At 41.5% G+C, this 27,869-nt stretch overlaps 1 protein-coding gene across 3 annotated transcripts in view; it reads right to left on the bottom strand.

Annotated features, from left to right (window-relative positions):
• AFF3 (ALF transcription elongation factor 3) overlaps window positions 1-27,869 on the bottom strand; it is a 333,250-nt gene that overhangs the window by 153,985 nt on the left and 151,396 nt on the right. The window lies entirely within an intron of this gene.

Genomic DNA, 27,869 nt, shown 5'->3' with positions numbered 1-27,869 from the left:
TGTGGGCCATATGTGCAGGCTCTCAGTGACTTCCATATGTAGAACTGAATTTATGTCATCACAAAGAAGCAACTGTTCAGTTGTAGGCTTTTTTTTTTTTTTTTTTTTTTTACATATTTTCAGTGTCTATCATGAAAAAGAAAGTTTATACACTTATACAAGCAACATGAATACTGACAATTAAAAGACAACAGTAAAACCGTCTTATTTGAATTTGAAAACAAATTTTAAGCTTTCTTCAGCAATTTTGGCATTAAAGAGAATATGGATCAAATCAAAATTATGCTGCCACACACATGGGTAATAACACTTAAAAGCAGATCCTTAGCAGCAAACCAAACACACAAACAAAACTAAACAAAAATTCAAATAAATTAAAAAACTACACAACAAAAAAAAGCCCAACTGACTTCTTAGCAGGAAATATTCACATTTTCATCTGAAATTTCCTTGCTTGTGAATAGCTCTACTGACACAACTACTGGGGCATTTTGAACAAACTTGCTATATAACAACTTACAAGATAATGTACCTAGTTTAAAACATGAGTTATGCAACAGAGACAAAGAAAGGGACAGGACATTCTCATTTCCTCACAGATCCAGACACGCTGAATTAATTATAGTGCGTTACATAAATGTGGATGTGTTTGATTCCACAGTGCTTTCCAAAACAAGGGTAAAATATTGCTGACATTCAGCCACATCACTACTGGGAAAAAGCCATATAGGGCACATAGTTCACTGCACAAGAGTAAGGGCATGGGGAGTAGGTTAAAGGAAATATTACCCAAGGATAAGAAGAAATCCCATTTCTTATCAGACAAGCCCCCAGGTCTCTGATGTCATTTCAGAACACGGATCTTTGGCTGTTACAGATACACCTAACATCCTCATACAATGAAACGTGTTTCTCAGTTCATCAATTTAAGAAAAAATAAGCCAATACAGAAAACTAAATGCCTGGTTGTGACAATAGAGACAGGACTCTTGCAGCCACTTGCACATTCTCATTATGCTGGTTCATGACACACTGGGTGGATCCAGAGCAAAGACTTTAAATGTCTGTATAAGTATGGTACATTATGAGGATGCAATTTTTACTTTTTTTTTTTTTTTTTAAGGATCTGAAGTGTTAAGGTTTGCTGAGAAAGTACCAGTACAGGTACCCTAGAGCTGTCTTCTCTTGTAGTTGACAATGAAATTTCTTTTTTAGCATTTCCAATAGAAGGAGATCTAATATTAGGCATTCCTGAAATGGTTTTTAGCATTTTGCCATCTTTGGGTAAGATACTTGTGGTGAGTCTTTCAGAAGCTCTAAGCTTTACATCTGTCTATGAGTGCTCAGAGACAGTTGCTGCTGAATTCAGTGGAAGCTCAATGCCCATAAATAGGTAAAAAATAATTTTACTCATTGCAGTAATGATTTAAAAATGCTCGAGTAGGCAAAATCCCTTCTTCAAGCTGGCTGCTAAAATGTCATATTTTATCAGATTGAAAGGTTCATCTAGAATTTGTTCTGTTGGTTAAATAATACTTACACAGGCTTTTGCTTGCCGATTATGTATCAATTATTGTATAATTGCATCATTACTTTAATTAGATTAAACTACATAATTGGGATGTATAATTACAGAATGGGGGCTCGGGGGGAGGTAACCTACCCAACGTTAACTGTGGCTCTTGAAGAGGGGCTGTCCACACATATTTTGCTCATGGGAAAGTTTCTGGGGGTGGAGACACTGGTTTCCTCAACAGCAGCAAGACCTGAGCAAGACCCAACATCCCCAATCCAGACCCTGCCAGGAGCACCAGCAGTGAGGTTGCTGTGGGAAGGCCATTTACCACTTGGTGTCTTCACCCATGAGGTTTGCCAGGGCACTGGGCTCCAAGCCAGCAGGGAAAAAACACAGTTAGTGCCAGGGAAGCTGCTCCTCTCCTCCAAGTGCTTCTCTGCAGAGCCCCTGCTCTTGGTAATGAAGAAGCTGCACTTCAAATCTTGATGTAGGAGGAGAAATCTTACCCAAAGAACAACAGAGGACAACTTTATCAGCACTGGCCTCTGATTTACCAACTGGAATTGATTGCTTTGAGAATTAAATGGGTAAATAAGGAGGACCTCAGCAAATGGGAGAGAATGGGCTCTGTCTGGAACCCTTTAGTAATCCATGGGAAACGAATACAAATCTGCATCGGAATAAATTGGCATCTAACCATTTCAGACTGGACAGCTTAGCAATTTTGGTGCATCACCCGAATGTGCCAATTCTATAGTCATTACATGAAATCTCATCATCTTGCTTTGCTGTGAGTGAACTGAGATTTTAAGGAAGAGAAAAGTAGAAGGCTAAACTGATGGAGCTGGAGGTCAATGTGAGATCTGCAGAAGTCTCTAGAACGGACTGCAGGTTGTGGAATAATCTAAAGAATCTTTATTCAAATCTCTTGGAAGAATTAATGCCATAGGGTAGTGAAGCGATAATTACTTTTCCACAGATACACAAGTTTTAAAGATTCACTGCCTTCAAACTACATAGTAAGAGCCTGTAAGGAACTCCATCCTGAAGCTGGAATGGTCTGAAACAGTGGGGAGACCTTTGTGGGGGTAAATGGTTCATGAGAAGTGAAGCTACAGCTATATAATTCTGGCAAAGGGTTCTAAGATTTGGGACCTCTCAAAATATTTTGAACTTGGAAAGTGATTTCAGATAAACCTGAACTTTCTCCTTTGAAGACTGAGGCAGGGATTGGCCAAGCCAACAGGTCCTGGACCTCTCCACCATTCTCTGGGAAAGGCTCCTTTCAGGCTGTTGCAAGCCATGTTGAAATGCCAAGATGAAGAGTCCCCCCCAGATAGGAACACACAGCTTCTGCAAATAATCTCACTTTGGGGTGTGAAACAACAGGATAATCACAAACAGAAGGCATAAATGCCTTGTTGCAGTCTGGACTCCTGGTCTGGGCCCTCCCAGAAAAATGCTCCATGCAGACACTGAAAGAACAGTTCCTGCCCCAAAGAGCTGGCAGGCAAAAATCGATGAGATGCAACTCAAGATGGGTGCAGACAGAGGAAGCAATAAAATGAAATAATAATTTAATTTTGGCTAGCACAATAGTCTTAATCTCACTAAGATTTTTGGCAGCCAAGTCACTGCTGGGCCTTTTTTTTTTTTTTCCTAGAAGCATCACAGCACATATAACAAGTGAGCTGATGAAAGGTGTCATCACCCACCTCTGTATCTTAACCAAGAGATGATAAATAAATCAAGGGGAAGACCATCAAGGCCCAAGAAAAGCCACGTTTGACACTGCAGGAAAATGGATGGCAACAAAAGCCATCAGATGCAGATTGGCTCAAAATTCCTTCTATCCCACTGCCTCCTCAACTTGGCCTGAAATGAAGGTAAGTGGTAAGCCCAAAACTACCGTGACATGAGCTGGTGAGAGCCTGCATTTGGGCTCCAGTAACAAAGCTGGTAGATGTATTCTGACTGAGCTGATGAGGGGAAGCTGCTGGGAAGCAATCCAGTCCATAGACTTCTGACTTGCAGCTTTGCAGAGGGTTCTGCACTTGGCGCTAAGATGTTGAGAAGAGCGTTGGCCAAAAAAACCTCGGACTATCGGTGTTGGCTGGCACCAGGTGTTAAGTTTGGCTTTGGTTCTGGGAGACTCACAGAAAGGCAACAGACAGGGCTGGCAGATTCATCACATTGGGGAAACAAAATTATCCGGATCCTGCCTATTTGAGTTTTTTATGAATTATGGGCATCCTCAGAGGCAGTAGGGAAGCAGAGAATTTATTGAAGTAGAACATCCAGGCTTTTTTTAACAAAATGCACAACAAATAGAAGTTGGTAACATGGCTCTTCCTGGTGATGGAGAGTTTTTCATCCACAAATCTCTGCAGAGATGTGAAAAACTGAGCTGGTGGGGTAGGGCATTTTACAGCCCATGTCAGTGGATAGCAGCCAGAAATATGCATCATCTTGAAAGATATGTGTCTCCCTGACAATACGGAAAAAAACCTTGTTCCCCAGGACCCAGGTAAAGAGCTCCATGGCTGTAGCAGCACACAGCTAAGGTTGCCTGCCAGCACCTGAACAGTCCTGGAGTGAGGACTGTGTGGCTTTGCAGTTTCATGCCTGCTGCCAAGTTTCAGCAGGAGGCAGTCACTTAACCTCCTGAGCCAGCTATCCAGAGATGAGCATGAGGAAAGATACTGTGGTAGGTGGAAGATGAAGCTGATGGAGAATCCTGCTGTACATCTGGTCTGCTGACAAGCAAGGACAACTTTCCAAAGCAATGAGAGCCAATGGGTCTGCAGTCCATTTGGAAACCAGTGATGAGGTTTCTATATAAGCCAGTGAAATAATGAACAAATCAGGTATGGGACATGATGGGGAATGTGAGTTTAAGACTCATCCTCTTTGCTCTGGGATATCTTCTATTTTGTCTTGTGAGAAGTAACAGCTTTTTTTGGGACTCAAAGGTGTGCTTTTGCTGTTGTTAATTCCTTAATCTGAAGGTGGATTAATAGAGAATCCTCTGTGTTTTGCAGAGAAACAACAGGAGATTAGATGAATGGACTTAGCTCCAGAAGCTAAGCAGAAATTTACCATGAATGAATCAATCATTCAGTTAAACTCAGCTGATAACTGAGTTCTTTGGGCAATGAAGGGATAGAATCATCTTTGCAGAAGTTTCTGTATAGACCAAATGAGAGATCAACTGGCAAAACTAATCAAATAAAATACAACTTTATAGATAACCAGAAACTAAAAGAGGCTGATTCCTCAAACTCCTTTCTTCTCTGAAACAGCAGGAAGGTTCATCTAGACAATAGCAACACTTCTTGCACCTCTCTGAGTTGCATCCACCTTAATAGTGTATCCTCAGAGAGATCAGAGATGGGGCAGGAAAGGGATTATACCAAGATGGTCAGGTTGGATATACATCATTTGGTATTATTAGGGTCAGCCAGAAATTATTGTTTCTTGAGAAGCCAAGGAAAAGATTGTTTCTAACTGAAGCAGCCAAAGTAAAAGGTTTTAGAGACAGTCTGATCAGACTTCTCAGATGTACCAAAACTGTTTCCACACCATAGCCCAGTGGAGCAGAGGAGATAAATTGTTAGTGGGAAGACAACACTAATGTTTTCACTGATTATTCCTTCACTAATGTTGGAGGAATGGAGCCAAAGCTGTTGTATGACCCAGGGACCCAAATGTTTAAGGCAAGTGGTGTTAGTAGCAACGGAAGAGCAGTGTGAGGCCAACCTGTCCCTTCCCTTGCAAGTCAGAGGGAAGCACGTAGGGTGCAGATGGAGCCACACTGTTGGTAAGAGCCAATCCTTAGGTAAGGAATAGTGTGTTCCAGCAGTAAAATCTGTGTCAGCAGTTGTTCAGCAGGGAGCAGGTAAAACTCAGCTTTAAAATGTCAGAATTACTTGCAGACATTTTTAAGGAAAGTATATTGATTGATTGTGAAGTTAAACATTTTGGCCTTCTCAATATATTTTCTTTCATTTACAACTTCATCTATTAAAATTTCACAGAACTAATTACTCCCATTATAATTTAATCACTCAGATATTTTTTCTTTTTTAAAAAATAGGCTTTAGAGCATAACAAATTCTTATATCTATATTTAACTCTTCCACAGCTTAAGAAAAAAAGAGAATTAACTTATTTTATGTTTCCTTCACTTCTGCTCTCCTTTGGAGCACATGTCTCTAGAAATAACTGCCCTGATATCACACACCAAATTACGTCTTCTGAGGAAGAGGTCAGATGAAATCCCATTGCTTTACCAGTTGTTGTTGTGTGGGTGTGTACCAAGGAACAGCATTTAAAAAGTCATCCAGCATCCCAGATTTTATCCAAAAACCGCTTAATTAAAACCTGATATTATAATAGTAACATTTGCCCCAAAATGAACAGTAGCTGTACTGACTGCCACTGCATTAAGTCTGGTTAATGAAAGTAATTACAATATGCTAGTAACAAAGGCATGAGAGATGAGGATAATCAAGAGCCATTTGCTGCACGCAGAGGTCTGCGGAAGCCCCCAGTTCCCCCCTTGCCTGGTGCTGGCAGCCCCTCCACGTGCCCTGGCTCCACGTGAGCCTGCGGAGGCATCTGGGGGGGGGACACGTGCCAGAGCCACCCCTGCCTCTGGGGAGCACATATGGCCCTGGCTGACAGCTCTCCAACTCCAGGAAGCTTGGGAGGAGTGGTAATGAAGGGAATAAACGCTGGCACTTGGAAAAAAAAAAAAGGGAAAAAGAATGTTATTTTGTTGTGTGGAAGATACTTGCGAGCGATGCTGCCTGTTATTACCAACTGTGTTTTTTCTGAAATAAATTTGCCTTCTCCAGGCGAGAATGAAGTGAGCCGAGGAAGTCAGCTTGGTCCTATAAAGCCCAAATCTTGCACAGCCTGACCTGAGCTAAGGTAAAACTGCCTCCAGATTTGGAAATGCTAAAATAGCAGGAGTCTGCAACAGCACTGTGCTGAAGCAGGAACCGTGGCTTGTTTTGAAGAGAGGAAGAAATGAGTTTTAAAGGGAATTTTTAGATCCTTCCCAGAATACCATAGGTAGCCCCTGCTTCTTGTTGTTACTGTTTTTTTAATACTAGATGTCACAGGCCATATCTTAAATACACCACCATTCAAATTACCTCTCTGATTTTAAATCCCAAGTGAACAGAAACACACAGCTCCCTGCATGAAAACAAATTGTGACGAAGGGGGAAACTAGAGATTAGCACTAATGCACATTCTTTAGGTTTCCACCCCAAATTCAGTTAATAAAACAACTGTTATATTTCTCCAAAACCTAACGGATGGAAACCTCAATCAATAGATATCCAAGGAAGCAGGGTAAGATCAATAACAGAGCTAATTCTGCAGAATTAAGGAGCAACATGAAGATTTTTAACGAGGAAGCAGACACCTTTGCAATAACTGCACTATGATATGTTGCCTAGCAACAAGATATAAAAATGATGTATAACGCCAGTAACTTCTTTCACATATGAAAACAGCACCCTACCAAGACAGCTTCATAATGTACTCTTACAAACTAAAAATCCATAGAGACCATTAAAGCCTCCATCTTCTGTAATATAGTCTGTTAAACAATCATGTGTTTTTGTTAATGCAGTAAAACACTGAATTTATTTAATGATTGCCCAATGATACATCAGCAGCACCAAGCAGCAATGTTTCTATTTTAAGGCTGCAGAATCCATCCCAAGATATTGCACTTTGACAGAGAACAAATGCAATGAGCCAGACCCGTGCAACACCCTGGGTGGCTGGGGAGGGAGGCACACCACGGATGTTTATGGGGGATGAATTAAAATCACCCTGTCTGACAAAAAAAATAGCATTATTGAAATGCATGGGAAGGTATTTACCGCTTTTAACCACTTTTTTTTTTTTTTTTTATCCCGTGGGTTGTAGCTTAACACAATATTGTTGGTGGAGTACCTTCTGCTTCCCAGCTCCAGAATGGGAAAAGCAAGGATGGTGGCGGGGTGTGCCTGGGAGGGGGTCATTCCTGAATAATTTCTGCTAAAAGTAGTAGCTGGCTGAGCAGGACAGGGGGAAAGAGAGGACCATCGGAAGGTGAGCTGCCAGGTGCTGGTGGGGCCATCTGCAGCCTGGGTGGGGGGAGCAGCTGGCACCAGCAGCCCCAGCCCCGGGCAGAAGCAGAGGCAGTGCTTGCCAGCCCAATTACGAAAGATGGTCCCCAGCCAAAACACAAGCCCTAGAGCCAGGGGGCCATGCCAAGACACCAGGTCCTCATCTCTAGGAGGGCTTGCAGGGAGTCAGAGCAAGTGGGGAAGAGTGCTCTCAGCCCTGAGGAGGCTCCAGCCCTTTCCCTCTGAGACATTGCACCCAACAAAGTGGTGGGGAAAAGCCTTAGCAGAATGCCATGTCAAGTAAAACCAGGCCAGAATAACCCAAAGTTCAGGATCAGTAACATGTTACAAGACTTGCTGGGAAGTCATCTCAGATGAGGCTGGGAGCAAACAAGGTCTGCTTTATGGGGCAGCTTTGCCCAGGTCAGCATTACCAGGTCAGAGAGGAAAAAAGACTTTGCTAGGAGCAAGCACTTGGCTCAAGTTATCAACCTTGTGCTGGTCATGAATAGTGGCAGGGTGGCTGTGAAACAGCCCTGCAACTCAGTCACATCATGACTGCTGTGGGAGAAGACCCACTCCCACCCACTCATCCTCCCCTTCCTGAGGTTCCTGGAGGTCCCTTGCCTGTCTGTGGAGAGTCCCCCATGCATCTCGTTTTTGAGACTTATGTGCTGAATATTTTCAAACCTTCTTATTATCTGAGGTACATGTTGTATATGTCCAGAAATGAAGCAGATGAATGCAGCCCTTAATCCTTCACTGACCTCATGCCTTGAATTTTAATCTTTGCTCTGCCACTGACTTGATTTTTTTACCTTGAGCAAACTGCAACAGCTCTTTGTACCTCAGCCCACCCATCTGTTCAAACCTATCTGGAGATGTGACCCTCTCTGGCTGACCCACATTTTAAGAGGTGGCTGAAAGTCTGCATTGACACACCATTAGATACTAGGACACTTTCGGATGAAAACAATAACCATGCTGTTGCACAGAAGAAGCATAAAGAATTCTTGCACTGAACTGCTGAAAAAAAAAAAAATAAAATATATATATATATATATATATATATACATATATATATCCATATCTATGGGATCATGTATTCCACAAACATAGCAATCCAGAATCCAGGTCATTGGTATTTCAGTGCTGGAAGTGTGGTGTGTTACAGGATCCCAGAGTTTGTTAGGAGCAGACTAAAGGAATTAATCAATTGAATTTGGGTTCTGGGTAACAGGGAGAAGGTAACATAGACAGAGGGGGAGCAGAGATGAGCATAATCCCACCCAACCCAGCCACAATAATTTCTCCTCCAAGTCTTTGAAGGCGAAGCGCTGAGAGAAATTAAAAAGTCCCATTCTTCACGCAGTACTGAGACCTGCAAAAGTCCAGTGTCAGGAGACAAATATGATCAAAGAGAAGCTTGCACAGTTTCTTTAATCTAAGTGAAGACCAACTTTTGAACTCCAGCAGAGAATTTCATTGCAAAAGGTATTATCTTAGACAGTTATGTGGATTAAAGGTAACTAGAAAGATGGAGACATTGGCCAGATATAGAGAAAATACATAAATATGTAAATGCATAAAGGGAAGTCAAGTGTGACTCCCTTTCCTAATTGCCTAACATGATTCCCACTAGATGCATAAATTACAGCTCCTATTAACAGCACTATGAATAATAATCAGTTTACTTTCTGGCTTGTATCTAAATATACTTTCTATATGATTTCATCTTTTATTCAGCTGTTTAAAAGCAGAACATCTAATTACAGTTCCTATTAGTCTACATTAATTTTTTTTTTTTTTTTTTTTTTTTGCCACAGAGCATGTGTGATGACTGATTTTCTAAAAACAGACAGAATTTTCTAGCATATGGAAAAATCATGTTATTATTAATACATTCCCACATGACTCCACATTTCAATTCCCTTAATTATTTAGTCATTGCTGATTATGTCTTTTCACAATTCATTATCCCATTTCCTGCAATGTGGGCATTTTATTCATTAAGTGTCAAAATGAAGGGCCTGACCTCCAGGAAGATAATCAGGAAATAAGTGGCAGATATAAAAGGTCTGGGTTTCCCTTAAGTGCTCACTTATTTCAGTAGCTATGCCATGTTTTTAGTAAGCTGTGACAGGAAGGAACTGTTGTTGGTAATTGCAGAAAGGCACGGGGCTGCCAGTCTGCCTGAGCTCTGGTTTTCCCCACGCCTGCCGCTCGCATCAGCTGATGGTTTCTCCTGCACGGTGACAGGAATGGGGACAGCAGGATGGCAAGGCCGTGTTGCTTACTGTGTAATGGCACAGAGTAAGGCCACCTTTCTAATACTGAGCAGTGGAGAGCCCTCGGGTTGACCTCAAGACTGGGGGCTGCAGACTCTGGGCAGCATCAGGTGGTTACTGCTCCACAGGAGACCTTCAGAGGACACAAAGTTTTGGGATGGAGCACTGCCCACTCCTGCCTGTTGAAGCCAGACCTCTGGCAAGGCAGAAAAGCACAAGCCAATAGCCCAGAGGACAACTCAAAGGGCCACTCTTCCAGGCTAAGGGTTAGAACACAGGGCTGGAGAAGGAGAGTCCTGGGGTTTCAGATCAGGTGTTTTAGGCTTTCACCAGAATAAGAATAGGTCCCTGCTGCACCCAGAAAACCTCCAGACTTTTGCACAAGCCTAGCCTCAGCCACCAAGGGGCATACCAGTGTCTTAAAAACTGAATGCTAATGGGGAGACACCTCCTGGTATAAGCATCTGGCTTCCTATGGCTGCTCGATTGTAAAAGCTGACACTGTGCCCTGGGAGGAACAGGGATGCTGCACCTCTCTTCCCTCTGCCGTAGACTTTTGTCGAATTCTGTCACAGCAAAAATAGTATCATTACACAACCAAGTAACAATTATTCAGCACACACTCACACAGAGGAACAATTAAAATAAGAATGTGAAGATGGTTTAATTAGCCTGAATTGCTGCTAATAAAGCATGGTAATTTTGCAAAGTTGGGACTAAATGTTGGTGGTATTTATATTATGTAATGCATACATATGGATAACCCCGTACGTGTGTGTGCATATATATCAAATGCATACCCCATGTTTTATTTATGGGGCTTCCATCAGCGGAAATTAATTTGAAAAGTTTTAATAGACATTACATTAACAGACGGTAGTTTCCTAAATAGCCTCATAGCTAGACAAATACTTTGCTTAATGCCATTTCATTTTCTGCCAGCTGCATGTGATTTGCTTTTGATCTGGCACTCGCTTCGTTATACATTATTAAAGAGCCAATCAGCGTGCCCCTGGAGTTAGCATCCTGCCCCCTGCTTATTTTTTTAACAATTTTCCTCTTTTCTTTTGTACCACAGTGATTAATCACTTCAGCTAACGGCAGCACTGTTTATGATCTGAGTCAGTGACTTCAGCCCATCTTAATCTCCTGTTAGGCAGGTTTTAATGTGCTGGGAATTTACTTACAAGCTTTTATTTATAGCACAGTATGCTCCCAATTTAATACAACAACAAAACCCAAACTGGCAAACAGCACTTGATTTCTGCTTTTAATGATTCTGATGAACTTTTATAGGAGAGACAAGCACAACCAAACCATGGAACAGAAACTAAAAAGGCAGCATGATAAATGCTTATTTTCTGAAACTGTCTTGGTTTTTATCTGGTTGGCTAGAGAGAACCTGTTGCCTTTCAATGTCTCTCTGCAGTCAGAATGTTTCTGGTCTGGATTATTTTGTACCCTCTGGTGGTCTGCAACAATGCTTTTAGATGACTTGCTTATTAAAGCAGAGTCTTTTGGGGCTTCTACAGTCCTTATGTGCAGCATCCTCACTTGCAGCATGGTTGGCAAGGAAGCAGTTTTGATTCTTCTGTTAATATTAGAAATATTTCCAACTAACTTTAAGATCTATGCTGAAATGGCTGACCTCTTTTCTATGTTATAATAGCAGTTCAAAAGACTCTTTTATTAAGCCAAGTGCCTGGCCATTATTATTATTATTATTTTTTATTGTGCTGGAGTTTTGTCTAATATTAAGGGAATGATTTGAGGGGGGAGATAAAGCACCAAATGGATTTAGTTATAAGAAATGTTACGGCATCTTAGTTTGATACAGGAGAAGTCTCAATAGATTATTTGGGAGGATGTTTATTCTTTTCTAAGCAAAAATTATACATCCATTACAATAATATCCATTAGATAGGTACTGCCAAGGACTACTGGCTGGAGATCTAACTCTGCTTAAACTGATACTGAGCAAAGCAGAGACAAGGTGTCTGCAGATTCTGGTCAGAATGACACAGAAATGAGGTTACAGGGTCGGGTCTGCCGTGCCACTTTCTCAGAGGCACCCCCTTTAGTACCAGCCTCAGGAATTTTGCATTTTTGATGCATCCAGATTTTGTCTTTGTTCCCTTTTTTTTGCACCAAATGAACCAAAACCCCAGATTTTTCTACATGGGATAAATAATAGGCAACATCTAAACTTCGGCATAGGGGGCAGCACAGCAGCAAAGGCCACACACAGGTTAGATTTGTGGCCTAAGACAGGGACCCAACTCTACATTGCTTTGGGGAGTGAGGAGACTGAACACCTTCTGTCCTTATGTGATACAGAAGAGAAAGCTAGCATTCAGGATTCACCTACTTCCTCCCACTTCTCCAATATTGTGTTTGCCTTCGTCTTTCTTGCATGTATTTTTAACCTCATAGCTTTTTATTCTCACTCATCTCTGCCCACATACATTCCTTTTCCTAAAGCCACACTAAGTATCCATCTCATTATGGCTCCTGAGCTTACCTATTTCATTGCTGAAATTTGGATACTAATGCCTCGCTTTGACTGACAGTTTTTCATGTTCTTGAGCTGTTTCCAAACACAGATGGTCAGTACAGACCACATCCTCTGTTCTCCATCTATCTTCTAAGCATTGCCAACCAAATGGCTAGGGGTACAATCATAATCTCATGGTACTATTCCTTAATTCTGTTTTTTTTTCCTTGTTGAAAAGTTTCTTATTCACCATTTCCTGACAACAATCTTTAATCCCTCCTATCTTTAGTTATAAAAAAAAAAATTAAAAAAATGTTGTCCATTGCAGCTTATTTACTGGGATTCTTCTGCAGTCACTGAGGAGAGAGGCATCTTCAGAGTACAGTTTGTCCCATCCTCTGTTCCCTGACTGCCTAGAGAGATTGAATTCATAACTTAGATTAGATACCCATCATCAAATAACTACAACAAAGTGAGATAAATTCCATCTCAACTCATCACCTACTGTTCATGCAGTAGAAAACATCTTAATTTAAATGCTCTCATTTAGTTTAAATTTTGGTAAACCTGTATAATTTAACATGTTATTCTCAGAAGAAGGAACATGTTAGCAAATTCACTTTTACAAATTTAATAGAAAACTATCAAGTTGTGTAGAACCAGCAAGATGAGTAATAAATGTTACAAGAACAGCTTTAGGCATTGCATATTAATAGCAATGGTAGGACTGACTTGCAGCACTTTGGTTCTATGATCAGCAACAAGATAATTAGTAAAATTATCCTCCAAATTCATTATCTTGATTCCTTCCACTTGTGCATTTTATTCATTACATATCAAAATGAAGAGCTTTGCCTCCAGACAGATAATCAGAATGTAAGTGTCAAACACAAAAGGTCTGAACTTTCTTTAAATATGCTTTGGTAGATGTGACCTTAAATAGTCTCTGTGATACCAAGGAATTTACAATCACTATTCTAAACAGGAGAAACCCTGTAATTTTGCAGAGAAATGCAGTTGTGCATTTTATAGGCTTCTCACACCTTAATTCTATTTTTAAATAAATTACTTAAACATTAGATAATTCTGGAGCACAATTATTTCTTTCTGGCATAGTCTAAAGTCACCTGTAGAGCTGTACATCATCACTCTATCCATGCTCCTTGTCCTCCCACTACCCAGAGCCAACAGCTGAGCTGTTCTGGGACTTCCTTTAACCCAAGTGGTTTTGGGCTGAAACTAGGGTGCAGGAAAGTTTTATGGACTGAGGTGTGCAGGTCTGTTGCCTTTCTGTACCATTAGAACATAGCCAGCCACATGAGATCAGAAGTACCTCTTGGTCACCACCAGTTTAAGTCAGACAGACCAACAGCATTGTCTTTAAGTATTTCATTTTGCAGATCCTTATAAAATGGTTCATGCTGTAGATCTGCTGGAAGGTTCATGCATCCCTCCTGCTCAGAACTAGTGCAAAGTTGTAGTGCATAACTGTTAACTTCTATGGGTCATACAGTGACATGAAGAATTCTGCATCCTCTCCAATTCGGCAAACAAAATTCCTCACAAAGACATCCAGGCTGTGTGTGTGGGATAAAGACATTTGGGAGTACGAGGCATAATCTGGTTGATCCTTTGACTACTCAGAAGGAGTAAAATCATTAGCTAAATCCATGAACTGAAATGGTGGGATACTACATGCAGTTGCAATTTTTATCATGTGTAACAGTTCATCTTGAAAAATCATTGAAAGTTTGGTTAAATACACTTCTTTTCAGCAAATAAGCTTTGTCCTGTATATTCTGCCAAAATTCATCACTTAATAATGCAAACATGACTAACAAATTTCTCATCCTCAGCAGGGGTTCACCAATGCATCAACAGCCTCTCAACTGAATCTACAGATTAGCAGGTCAGAAGTTGCAGAAGTGACATAGGTAAGATCTCATCTTCCTCTCCAGAGACCTCACTGTATACAAGGAGATAAAAAACTCAGACTAGGTTCTTCAAAACACTGCACCCAGACTAGGGAGCTACCTCTGTGTGCAAATAGAAAAAGGCTGATGATAAATGCCATAAATCAGTCTTCTGCAGTACTTGGGAGTCTTGCTCAGCAAGACTAGGAATTTCCTTTTTGTTATTCCTGTAACTGCAGCGGTAGTGGATCAAGGGTTGGACTTGATGATCTCTGAGGTCCCTTCCAACCCAGCCAATTCTATGATTCTATGAAAGAATTTAGCTGTCAATGTTGCGTCTGTTTTTCAAAGGGTGCTCAAAGAGGCAGTCTCCAACAATGAACTCAGGGCTGGTTGCCTGCTTCTTCTCCCAGGCTCTGGCAGGACTCAGTGAAGGAGAGCAGGAGGAGCAGGCAGGGGATTCACAGCAAGAGCCTGATTTGTTGTGCACCAGCAAAATAGTGTGGTGCTCATCTGGGCTGACCCTGCAGACATCTGGATTCAGAAACAGCAACAGAGCAGTGGAAAGATGAGCAGACATGAGCTGGAAAGGAATGGCTAGGATGGATGGGTGTACAATCAGCTGCTTTTTTTCTTTTACCTCTGCTGGCTTTGGCATTTAATTCCCCTTATCTTTTCCTCACAGAGCACTCCGTTTTCATACACTCTAACAGACTTTTGAATTGTAGGATTCTTAGAGTGCTTTTATTTTGGCATATGAGCTTCATAAAATGCATCTGCCAAGCCAACAATTCTTTAAAATCCTTTCTTTGTTTTATGCAGACATCTAAGTTTTCACCTGTAAGGCTTGTTTCTATTGTTGCTGCAGGAGACCTTGTGTTTGGTTGAAATGTAGCCTTAAAAATTTAGGAAGAGTGGTATATTTTGTGGAAAAGTTGAGGACACATTGCAATGGAACACATAATTATGGTTCCACTATAATCAGGTACCTCTCTCTGGCCCCAAATCCTGCATGGCTCCTAGGATGTACTTTGCAATGATTATCAACCCAATGGCTCTGGTCCAAAACCCAGGCACTTGAACAGACGGAACACGATGCCCCACAGATCAGCCCATTTCTGCACGTGCTGAGGTTGCTAGTACTCACAACACTGTTTAGCTGGCATGGCTTTTGCAGTGCCACATGAATTTTGAATTAGCTTCTGCCAACTGAAGCGTGTGAGAAGGGACATTCTCAAGCTGAATTTGCAGCCTTGCACATCCACAAAGCTGCTGCAGCCAGAAACGCTGCCAGGGGCTATGGGAGAGCACCCAAAGCACAGGCATCCCTGGGCTGGCTGGCTCCTGTTCTGGCATCAAGGGTTCAAGAGATGGGGCACTGAAAGCAAAGACTCCAGGTCTCTGTCTGTTTCAGCTGAGGGCTCCCTCCACCTGTCTCTCCAACCTGTGTGGTTTCCGCTGGCAGAGTGACAGGGAGAAGGGTAAGAAAGCAGAGTCCTGTTGGTTTAAGTCAGAATGCAATGAAATTACAGAAAAAAAAAGAAAAAAAAAAAAAAGAAGAAGGAGGAAAAAATATAACCCATGAAAGTTTAGATGACAAGATATGGAAAGGTACATACACCAGAGAAGCAATAACTGATAGAGAACATCCTTTACAGAAGGAAATGTTTGATGATTTGGGGAATCTGCCTATGTATAATTTATGAATTCCTGATAGCTGTTTTTCACTGTGTAATGCTTTACACTCCATGTGCTAAGAAGACAAAGAAAAGAAGATAAGTCTGTCCATGAAAAGGATGATAGATAAAGATTATAAGCACCTGAACAGAGCTTACTCAAAGAAGACAAAAGGTTAAGGGCAATTTTTTTAATTCCTGCCTCTCCACAGGGGTTTAGGTTTGGATAGTGGAAAATTCCATACAAGAGAAGAAACGTATCAAATACCAATCCTGGGCCTTAAAAAAAAATCGCAGAGCCTAAGTGACTCCTGTGAGACTCCAAGGACCCAGAGACAAAGGCAGATTGTTTAGGAGAAGAGAGCCCGGGGGCAGCTCTCTGAGCAAGGCAACACCAGGGAGGATGAAAGATGCTGCTGCCCAGGAGGGGAGGGAGAGCCAGGCTTGGTCTGGAAGAAGGGTGGAAATGTCATCTTCAGATGCAAGGGAGCTGAGGAGTGACAGCAAGGAAGGATGGGGAAATTTAGATCAGGAACAACCTGCAGATCTGTTATTGCTTTGTCAAAGAGGTACACTGCTTCTCCAGATAATGGGAAAACCCCCCAACCACCTTTTTTTTTTTTTTTTTTTTTTTTTTTTCTCTCTCTTTTTTTTCTTTTTTTGGAACAACTGCAGAACCTGCTGTGGCCCCATAGACTGGAAAATGTAACACATATGGCAAAACTGGGTAGCCTGCTCAGGCTAAGGGAAACTTGCATACCCGCTGTCCCTGTGTGGTGAGCCCAAACACAGAAGGCTGAAGATTGTCCATCCACTGGGGAAGTTTGAAGTGCTTGGAAGGGTTATATAGAGCTCATGTCCCTCTTTCCAGGAGAAAATTCAAGCATCACCTTCCTTACATCATGAGGCTGTTGCAGCTTCCAGCTTCCCCATCTGATGAACAAGAGAGGGAACCAGCTGCCACAGCAGCAACTATATTTAGCATCTTATTCTGCTATTGATGCATATATACCTGGTTCCTATTGACTATAATGAGAATTATTCTGACAAACCACAAGGAAAAAAGGCCTTTTAGGATTCAGTTTGTGCTAACAAAATGTCTAAGGAAAATTACCCTCTTTTTGTCCATGCAAAATTATTCCAGCTTTTCATTAATACTCATTATGTTTCTAGGAGTTGGCATTTTTAGCAAAAAAAAAAAAATAGTTTTCACTGACAGAAAAAAGCCACCCAGACAAATGAAGAAAATGTTTACTCAGTTTAATAAGCATAATTTTCTCTTTTGGTGCTCAATTCAGCATCAGGATCTGAAGCCAACAAAGGCTGGATCGGGGTCTACAATTTTTTTAATTGGGCTCTTCTCATTTACACTGGAATATGTTGGAAACTCACAGCTATAATGTGAACCATTACATACACGTACATGTAAAGCTAGGAAAATGACTAATGTCGTAAATTTGCTCAGTATTTATTCGGCATTCATGAGTAAATAACAAATAACTTGATAATATTAATGAAAAAAAGCTTGTGGGAAACCCACACAGCTGGAAAGAAACTTTTTTACTGTGTGAAGCCCACTTTCCCTCCCACCAAGCTATTGTCATTACTCTGAATAACCTTTTCTTCCCCCAAGGGTAAAGTGACAAGCTTGCAATTTCTATAAAAAATTGCATGTTCTTAAGCTGAAGTTTGTGTGTAAGCCCTTCTGTGTCTGCGTGACTTCAAGTGTAGTCAATATCATTGCAAAGAATGTGTATTTTTAATTAAATTAATTATGTTGGTAAAAATGAAGTTACTGTCAGAAATGTGATGGTATATCACCTTCACTATCACCTCTACAGTGGTACAGTTTGGAAGATTGCATTAGAATCCCATCATTTAAGGCAACATCAATAATTTGTACATGAAATAATTGTGTCTTTTCTACTTTCGAAGCACACCAATAGCATTATATTTCCTAAGCTACTAAATGCAAAACAACTCTAGGAGTGACACTTTGTACCATACCCAGCAAATGGCATTTAGCTCTAATCATAAAGGACAGATACTATGACATTTTGGTTGGTGAAAACTTGATCAGTATTCAGTCAATCTCTCTTAAAATATTCCATTACCAGCACTTTGCGTCCTGCAGACAAATGACTGTGTATGTTCTTGTCTTTCCTTCAGAAACAGATTTTACCTTTCACATTTTCAAAGCAAAAAAACAACCCAGTATGTCCCGAGGGCAACGAACTACACTGGCAAAGAGATGCCAAAATAAGTAGAATAAAAATTTTTTAAGAGACTTTCAATCACAACTTTTGCAGTGTGGCTAATAATGTGTTCTCCAAGGTCTTGGATTCTGTGTACCAGGCAGGAGCAATCCCAGTACACTGGATGGAAAAGCCTAAACCAAACCTCTCCTATCACATCAACAGGACCACATACCTGTCTGGTGGCCCACAACTGAGCAGATCATTAAATCACTGACACCAGTGCAGTTTTTACCAGGACCAGTTCTTGCAAAAAAAAATCCCTTTTTAGGGATTTTAGCCCAAGGGCGACTTCCAACAGGCAGTGTAGGTGCGGCCACTCTGTTTTGTGGCTGTGAGAGAATTCAGCTCTCTGGACACGAGCCATGCCACACTGATTGGCCTCAGGGTAAAGAATAGTTATTAGTCCATTTTACTTATTAGTATAGACATTGCGATGGAATACTCTTGAAAGTAATTTAATTTCCTTTTAGCAGGCTTCTCTTTTCTCCCACAATTTCCTTCACGTCTCTCTGCCAAGTGAAGCTAACTGCTAACTCATGTGTTGCTCCTAAATATGATTAAATAAGATTAACAGAAGAATATTGTCTCGGCTCCTAAATGAGGAAAGCTGCTTCTCTCAGACATAAACAGAGATCTGATGCTTCCTGGGTCAGACCAAAATGTGACAGTGGGGGGAGAGTTCCCACCCATCACCTCCAGTTGTGGAACATCAGGCACCACAAAGGAATTTCCTAGATTTAAGAGCATGTCTGCTGAAAACATCAGTGTAGAAGCCAGGAAAAGGTGCATGGCCAAAGTGTGTAACATCAGCCACCCAAACCCACAACTTGCTCTAATGCAGGTTTCAGAGACACATCTTAAGGTGGGGATGGCAGCAGGTCTGTCACCCTGTGGGCTCACAGGGCAAAGCAGGGCTGTGTCCTTAGGCATTGAAGACCATGGAACAATGACTGTCTGGATCTGCAGCCAGAGCTGCAGCCAACAGCCCACAGTATATGCACGCTGTGGGAAGACCTCTGTGTCTCCCTCCCTTACTCTACAGCCATCCCTGGAAGCATGGTAAAGAAAATTGGAACTTTAACCTCTGTGGAAAATACATCACAAAACAGCATCCGGTTGCATTGCTCTGATGAGTCTGCTTCCTAATGCCCATTTGTTAAGAAAGAAACCAAACTATTATCTAACTTTAAAAGGTTAGTGCCACCATAGGGTTTACTGGAGGGTGCTGTCATCTCGAGTCACGCCTCCTTTGTGGTCTCACTTGATTTTGAGTAAATCTTATCAAGGGGGTAGAAAGTAAGATGTTCCCTAAAGGTGGCAGCTGAAGGCATCACACCCCAGGCTCCCAGCAGGGCAGATACCTGCAACTACCACATTTCATTCTTTTTTTCATTAGGACTGATAGCACAGATCCTTTTTGGTATTAATCTGAATAATTCTCTTGACCTCAGAGGAGCTGTGGCAGGAATATACAAAATGAGGATCTATCTGACCTTTTGCTATTAATAACAAGGAATCACTGCTCTGTATTGGAACAAGATGGTTATCAGGCCTCTCTTCCAGCTTTGTGAAATACTTTAAACAGGAAAAAAATTATTAAGTATTTTATTGTATTATTTTTGTGTAACAGAGAGGCTGTATGATTTACTCTGGATTCTCTCTTGCTTTGTCAAATCACAGGGTGTATAGACTCACTACAAAACAGCAATTTTGAAAATTCATTCTACCAAATTAGCATGATAGTGTTTCACCAGCTCTTTTCTACTAGCCTGCCTTTCCCTAACGCAAAGCCCTTGCACACTGGCAACTTGTGTTCTAAGAAGAATATGGGTTTCTTTCCTCTGTACCACCCTGTTTAATTAAAAAAAAAGAAAAGGATATTGCTGGATTTGAAAATGTGTGTACGCCAGCATGAATGGTTAATGCCACAAAAAACGCTGCACGGGGACATGGGACACTGAAAGGCAAATTACCTTTGGGTGCCATTTGTTGTCTTATTCCCTTCATAAGAGTTTTTAGGTTGACCTCCTGTTTCCACTAGACTATTTCTAGTTTCTGCTTTTTTTAGGGTGATGTTTTCATTGACACCGAGATCTATGAAGTTCAAGGTTTAAATATACAGCATACTTCAAACCTCAGCCTGCTTTTAGATACTATTTTCAACAACAACAGTGGCAGCAGCAAAAATCCAAGCGTGACAATTCAGAGGAGCTGTTGATGTACAACTAATTAATGGCTGGCTGATGTTATCACTGCTAGTACAGTATTTTAGAGCCATTTTACATGGTGCTCTGTACCTCAGGCTCTATATGCTAAGGAGTGGGGAACCAATGCTTACATGGCTGTGATTAATGCATTGACTATAGAGGTTTATTGATAGTTAAAAGTAACAATATGGTCAATAAAAAGGATATGGCACCAGTGTGGTGCCCAAACCAGGTGCAGTTTCTGTTCAGATGAGCAGACAACAAGTAACAGATCATCTGGAGAGAGACACTGATGATCTGCGAAAGCTAAAAAAGGGACAAAAGCTGTGAAAAGAGAGGAGCCTCTTCCCAGCCTTTTGGGTGGAGAAAGAAGAAATAGAGACCCTGTCTGCAGTGATCACACAAAGACCAAGGCATCACACACAGACGGCGTATCCTGAAAGCTGCCAAGATGTGAGGAGTTAAGGGGATGATGGTGTACCCAGGTATGCCTCTTCTGTAGTCATTGTAGCTTATGTGGACAAAGCCAAAATACTTTCAGCTAGCTCTGGTACTGCTTCTAATTCTGCTCTATGGTACAAAGTACTGTATGGACTGCTAATTCTCACAGAGAAGCTGGTGAAGCTCCAGGCTGAAGCTCCAGAGTGCTGCCATCCACAGTGCCAGTGGTACCCAGGCTGGCTGGAGAGACTCTGGTGTAAGTAAACTGCTGCAGACAGACTACTGTAAAAATGAGCTGGATGTCACGGTGTGGTAAGAAGAGCAATGTTAATCCATGAATATTGGAGGCTGAACTATGGCTTCATATTTTTCTGGGTTTCAGTGCCACGGCTGAAATGACAGGTTTCTCAAACACTCTTGGGTTTGCTTTTTCACTTATTTGGGTACAAAAGACAAGAAGAATACTGAAGAAATGCAATGAATCATACACATGAGCCAAAAGAATGCTTTAATTGCTTTGAAATTTAGGATACTGAAAGCAAAGCAGAGCTATGAAGGTTCTTCTGAAAAACTGCAGTGGAAATAAATGATACTATATGCCCCTGATACATTTTTAGAATGCTTCTGACACTTTGAAATACTTCTGTGTTCAATGAGACTGAGCAAGAAAGGCAATGTCAGCAAACTGGTGATACTTCTCTACCTTTCCTCTCCCCAGCCATCCCTCTTTTGCCTGAAGTTGCTGTGTTCCTCTTGAAACTTTTCCATGAGTTTCCTGCCAGGCTCAGGCACAAAAGCCAACCCAAACCTCCCCATGAAGACGATGTGCTGAAGGTGGTCTTCTCACCTCCCTCCCAGAGTTACCCAGCATTTTCTTTCCAGCAGAGTGACTCCAATAAAACAGCAATTGCACTGGTACTGTGCAGCCAAGAAGGTCTCATTCCACCTGTAGGCTTTTCCCTCTGCTTTGGAAAGCAAGAGGAGTGTTTAGAAACATACTGCTGATTACCATATTTGTGTTTTGTAATTCTTCACATGTCCGACTCCACCAGGAGCTTAACTGCAGCCAGTGGGATCTTACAGTCATTAACATTTACAAGGCAGCAGTTCACAGTTGTTGAACTAACAACCTACCTCTAAGAAACTGATTTTTCTCCTCTCTAAGTATTGACACGTGCTCCACTGACTGTGATGCTTATTCACAGTGACAGTGTGTTTGGTAGGATTTCATGTTTTCACAGGATTTGTCTTGTGCAGACAGTTTCTAATTTACCTCTGCTCTTGTTTTAATTCAGTCAGCTGATGGAGTGCAGCTGATCTCACGGCACATATGGCTGTTCAGGTTTGAAAAAAAAAAAGCAACCCTGAATATTTGATGGGTTGATCCTTAATGCTTTCTGCTAAAGAATTAGCAAGCCTGCTAATGAGCCAAGGGATCCCAAGTGGGTAAGGGGAAAAACACAGAATTAGATTCTGTTTTCATTCAGATTTTAAGTTGCTCACATGAGAAGTACTGCACTTTACATACTCCAATTAGTTTCACAGGGTAGAGAGGTTCCAAGTAAATTACTCATCAAAGCCATCACACTTCAAATGTCGTGTTTTCATTAGGAGATGGCCTGTGGCCATGGGAGTCACAACCTATTTGCAAGGGCATCTGTGGGTGCCCATCCCCAGGCAGGAGGCTCCCAGCACCAAGCAGAGTTGTCATTCACTGTGAAGGATTTTCATAGCTAAAGCATCAATCCTTTCACTACTTCCCCATATCCTGTTTCTATCTTCCCTGAAATAACCTTATTTGTCCTCCACCAGAGACCCTACCCTGCCTCCCCACTGCTCCACAGCACCCCAAAGGAGGTGGAACTTCCAATATTAACTGGACAGCTTTGGTTTTCCTCCAGCCCTTTCTCTGTGCTCCTGTTGCTCTATCAGCTTCCCACTGTTTCTGCATCCTGCAGCCAAACACTGCAGGCCAAACACTCTAATTGCATTCATCTCTCCCCAGTTCAAGGATACCTCTTGTGTCAACACATTAAAAAAAAACACAAACAGAATTCACAAGGAACACCTTCAATAATTAAAAGCTCAGCTTGCCTGTGGGTTTCCTTTCAACCAAACCACCAAAACTCTAGGAAATTGCGTCTAAGACTGTAAGAATAGCCAGATCGTTCTCCAGCTACTTATTCTGCAAATCAAGATATGTCTACATCTGACACAGTCCCTTTCTCCCTAAATCCATAGCAAATATACTTGAAGTGCATCCAAACTTAGTGGACAGACAGGACTCTCACTGCTCCCATTTTCTAAAGTTCTGCAGCAAAACGAATGTTTACACCAAACCCCACCAGTCATAAAAAAATACACAGTTCTACACACTAATAAAATCTGATGGAAATCAGACAAAATTACTAATCTGTTTTAGCAATCCTGTGTTTCAGCAAGGAAGTGAACAGGTTGGCTTTGGCAGTGTCTCAGGAACTCAAGTAGTAGCTGCTCTGGGCATGGTGGAATAAAGGATATTTGTTTAGCTTTAACTTTTATTTTCCACTTCAAAGTTTCTACCACGTCCTCCACCAGCAATGAAAAAGCTTACAAGGGATTGCCTTATTCTCCTCCTGTCGGGTAACAAGGTTTTTCTTTCTTGATTTGACATTTTATCTGTAACTTGGTCTTATTGGAGTTATTTACATCGAAGGCTCTCTCAGAAGTTTCTCTGTACTTGACGTGCGTGCCCGCAGCTGGACACAGAAGTCACAACACTTTGAAGAAGTTGCTATAAATTAGTGCATGAGGTTAGATGAGGTTCAGGATTCCTGCAGTGATTATAAACCCAGCAGGAGTCCGTACAACAGCCCCATCTCGACAGGGTTACTGTCTTGTTAATCAACCTCCTTCAGGACTGGAAGCAGTTCTGTCTCTCAGTTCTTGGGGGCTTTCTTTGGAAGCTGCAGTTTCATGCAGAATCATCCCTCAATTTACAAAATCTACAGAGCTCTGATATGTTTGGTAAAACAACATTAAAAAAGGCTAGACTTAAGCCATGGCACCCTGCTTTGCATCAGACAGCACAAAGACTACAAATTCCTGTGACAGTTAGTGCAAAATAGGATTTGGTGATTTTAAAACCATGCCTCAAATGATTTTGCAGCCCAGGCCATGTCCTCAAAACCAGATGGTGACAATACCTGTGCACAAACTGGTAACTGCCTCCTCTCACCTCCAGAAACAGAGGACAGCAGACGGAACAGAGTTGGGGCTTTCTATTGCCTTGGGTCTTGACCGGGAAACATGGACATGCTGTGGAAGTACCTATCCCTTGGAAGAGCAGCAGCCTGACCCATGCAGGGGACACACCGTCTAGAAAGGATCTTTTCTGTTCTATGTTGCACAAGAGACAGTTAAAACAGGGTGCAATGTTCCCTAAGTGTCTTCTTCCTTTTGTTGATGCTCTGTACAGTAGAGTGGCCTTTCCTATAACAGTTACATTTCAGTGAACCAGCAAATAGTCACCTTTCCTGAGGGAAACACAAGGATTGCAGCCCCTGTGGCTTTTCATTCTTCTGCCTCTGGGCACCCACACAGGAGCTGCACATATTCTGTCCAGAAAAAAATTAAGCTTTGGCTTTACTATGTGAATAGCCCTTCCAACAAAAACATGGAAATGGCATTCCTTTATAAATAGTCTGTTTCAGAAAAACTCTGTTAAAACTGAATGGATCTGTTCAGCACAGAAAGAAGGTAGAGGGGGGGCTGGAAAAATCAAGATGTCAACAATTTACAAAGTGAGGAGCAATGGCACATTGTTACTGTTACTGTTGCTTCTTTCACTAATTATCACTAATAGCAACCACTGCTGTTAGGGATTTGTATTGGGAGAGTACCTAAGCACTGCTTTTGTACTACCCACCAGCTCCCTGACTCATGAAGTTCACTGCTAAGGACAAAGGAGAGCAGACAGATACACCTGGTCTGACCAGGGGACAAGCTGGACAAGAACTGTCAAGCATGAGAAAGAGTGGTGTATCCCTGACCTCACCACTGTTTTTCCACAGTGTCCTTGTGAAAACAAAAGGCTCTTAGGAGAGGATTTGAAGGTAGGTGTAGAACTAATTGGAAAAGTGTTCAAGGCTGTTCTGAGATCTGATGGGAATCATGAGAGAAATTAATTAATGTAAAAACTTAGCAACAGGGTGACAGAAGCTAGTCACCAGGTAAGCTGAAGTGGGAGCTAACATGTCAGGACAGACTGGAAGGCCTGAGGCCTTAAAATCAGAGACAAGTATCTCTACTTGATATAACAGAGAATCACAGAACCACACAGAATCACAGAATTGTCACAGTTTGAAAAGACCTCTAAGACCACTGCATCCAACTGTCAACATCCTCCCCCCAGTAAAATAAATAAAATATATTCAGGAATATGTGTATCACCATGCTCATTAGAAAATGTCTTGAAATGCCCCATCTACATGGTTTTTAAATACTTCCAGGGATGGTGATTCCACCACCTCCCTGGGCAGCCTGTTCCAATGCAAAATTACTCTCTCAGAAAGGAGATGAGAGTGGTGATATGTAAAGACAAATGTCTTTGGGGAAGATGTCAAGCAAGGAAAATGACCTGCACGGCAGCATGAATAAAGGTGGGTAACACTGCATTTGTCAAAACCAAGGAAAGGATATTGCAGCAATCAAGGTGTGTAATGAGAATTTGTACTTCAGACTTACACCCTTGTGGATAGAGCTCCATCTAGAAATGCTGTAGAAGAACAGCCTGCAAGATTTACATATATTTTTAGACACAGAGACAGAAGGGAAGAGCAGAACAGAAAGTGATACCCAGGCTGCAGACCTGGAGGATCGACAGCTTGGAGATATTACCCATGACAGTTGAGTATTCATGTGAGGACAAGAGCCAGGGGAGCAAAGAGGCTGTGAAGGGATCCAGCACAAGTCCTGTGAGGAAGGGCAGAGGGAGCTGGGGATGTTCAGCCTGAAGAAGAGGAGGCTCAGGGGAGACCTCATCACTCTCTGCAACTCCCTGAAAGGAGGGTGTAGCCAGGTGGGGGGGGTCAGTCTCTTCTCCCAGGCAGCTCCCAGTAAGACAAGAGGGCATGGACCTAAGCTCTGCCAGGGGAGGTTTAGGTTAGATATTAGGAAAAAATTCTTGACAGAGAGGGTGATCAGGCATTGGAATGGGCTGCCCAGGGAGGTGGTGGATTCTCCATCCCTGGAGGTTTTTAAGAGACTGATGTGGCACTCAGTGCCATGGTCTGGGAACCACAGTGGCAGTGGATTAAGAGTTGGACATGATGATCTCAGAGGTCCTTTCCAACCCAACTGATTCTGTGATTCTCTGACAAAAAGAGTAAACTCTCTATTTCGGCCATGCTAAGCCCCAGCAGGTAGCTAGACACTGATGCAAAGTGTGGCTTGTGAGCTGTGGGTTGTTTTGTTCAGTTTTTATGCAAAGTTAAAGAATTTGTGAAAAATTCCTACACAAAACAAACAAACAAACAAAAAAAAAAGGGCCCTGCCCATCCAAGGGTATTCTGAACACTTCATCATGAAGCTTCACAAAAATATTTCTTGATGAATGCTCCCAAGTGAAAAAAAAAGAGAGAGCAGCAGCTGTGTTCAGTTTGGAGATGCACCTTAGAATCCCTAGACATACAGCGTGGTTTTTCTTCTCAGCTGGGGTCTCTTCCATATCCATGTTCCTCTGTGTGGAAGGAATCATGTCTCTTCTACATTTTTTGGCCAATTACACAGGCCAAATTGCATAACCTAAGGAAGAAGTGTAGCTCCTTTGACTGTTCAATTTTAAAAGCCTTGCAAAAAAAGGGGGGTGAGGGGGGTGAATGAGCCTCACATCACATCATATACTTAGTGTATTGTGAAAAATGTAAAAAGCCCTCATGAATTACACTATCTGCTACTAATTTGTAAAAAAACAGCAGGGACTGAGGCTAAGGCTTGTTGAATATGCAGTTCAGGCCTAGAAAAGCCTACTTTATAAATGTTAGCTAAGTAAAAGCTCTGCCAGTGAAGTCATAAGCAATCCATCATCATCACCCTTCGATAAACTCTTTGTCCAGTTTAAGAATTAAAAGCTGTATTTAACATATTCAGGGAGACTGGACAAATGCCTTTAGAAACAACAGGCTTAATGCACCACTAATCTCTAAACCAAATATTTATAGCCCTAGAGTTTATAAACAACCAGAAATATTTGGGTAGTGGGTGTCCAAGAAATGGAAGGATACACAGTAGTAGCAAGGTATTACCACTCCATCTACCTTGTTTGGTGTTTCACTCACTATTATATCAGACTCATAAGCATTGCCAATCAGAAATTAGTTTAGAAAAAGAACCAAAAAGCCTGTAAGTTAAAATGTATGAAAATATTTAATTGTTTATAAATTTGTCTGCCTCAGAAAACTATCAATATCAAAGTTGATTCAAGCCAAGATCTGTCTGGATGTCCATTCATTTGTTTAATGAAAATAAACTAGAAACTACTAAGATAAAAAGAAAATAATGAAATATGAAAATAACTATGGATTTTGCACACTGTCATTATATAATGGATATAATGGACATAATGACATTACATAATGGATTCTAATTAAATCCAGGTGGAAAATGACCTTCCTAGACCTCCCTTCAAAATTAAGATTTTTGACAGTCATGATTAATGAAAACATGCACTTTGCATGGTTTGTAAACCTGAAACATCACTGTACTTTTCAGTTTATAATTTATCCCATTATCTGCTTCTGCATGCATGAAGGTCAGCTGTGCCGGCACAAAGTAACAGTGAAATGCAGAGGCTCTGGAAGGTTGTTTTCAAAGATTTTTCAATTATTTTTCACGAGGAAATAATTTTGCCTACATTTTTCCTTAGAAAGATGACAATCAAAAAGAGTAATATTTCTACCACCAGTA

Source organism: Heliangelus exortis, chromosome 1 (genome assembly GCF_036169615.1).
Source record: "Heliangelus exortis chromosome 1, bHelExo1.hap1, whole genome shotgun sequence".
Lineage (NCBI taxonomy): Eukaryota > Metazoa > Chordata > Aves > Apodiformes > Trochilidae > Heliangelus > Heliangelus exortis.
Note: the sequence above shows the minus strand (reverse complement) of the source record. Positions and strands in the feature narration are given on the sequence as shown.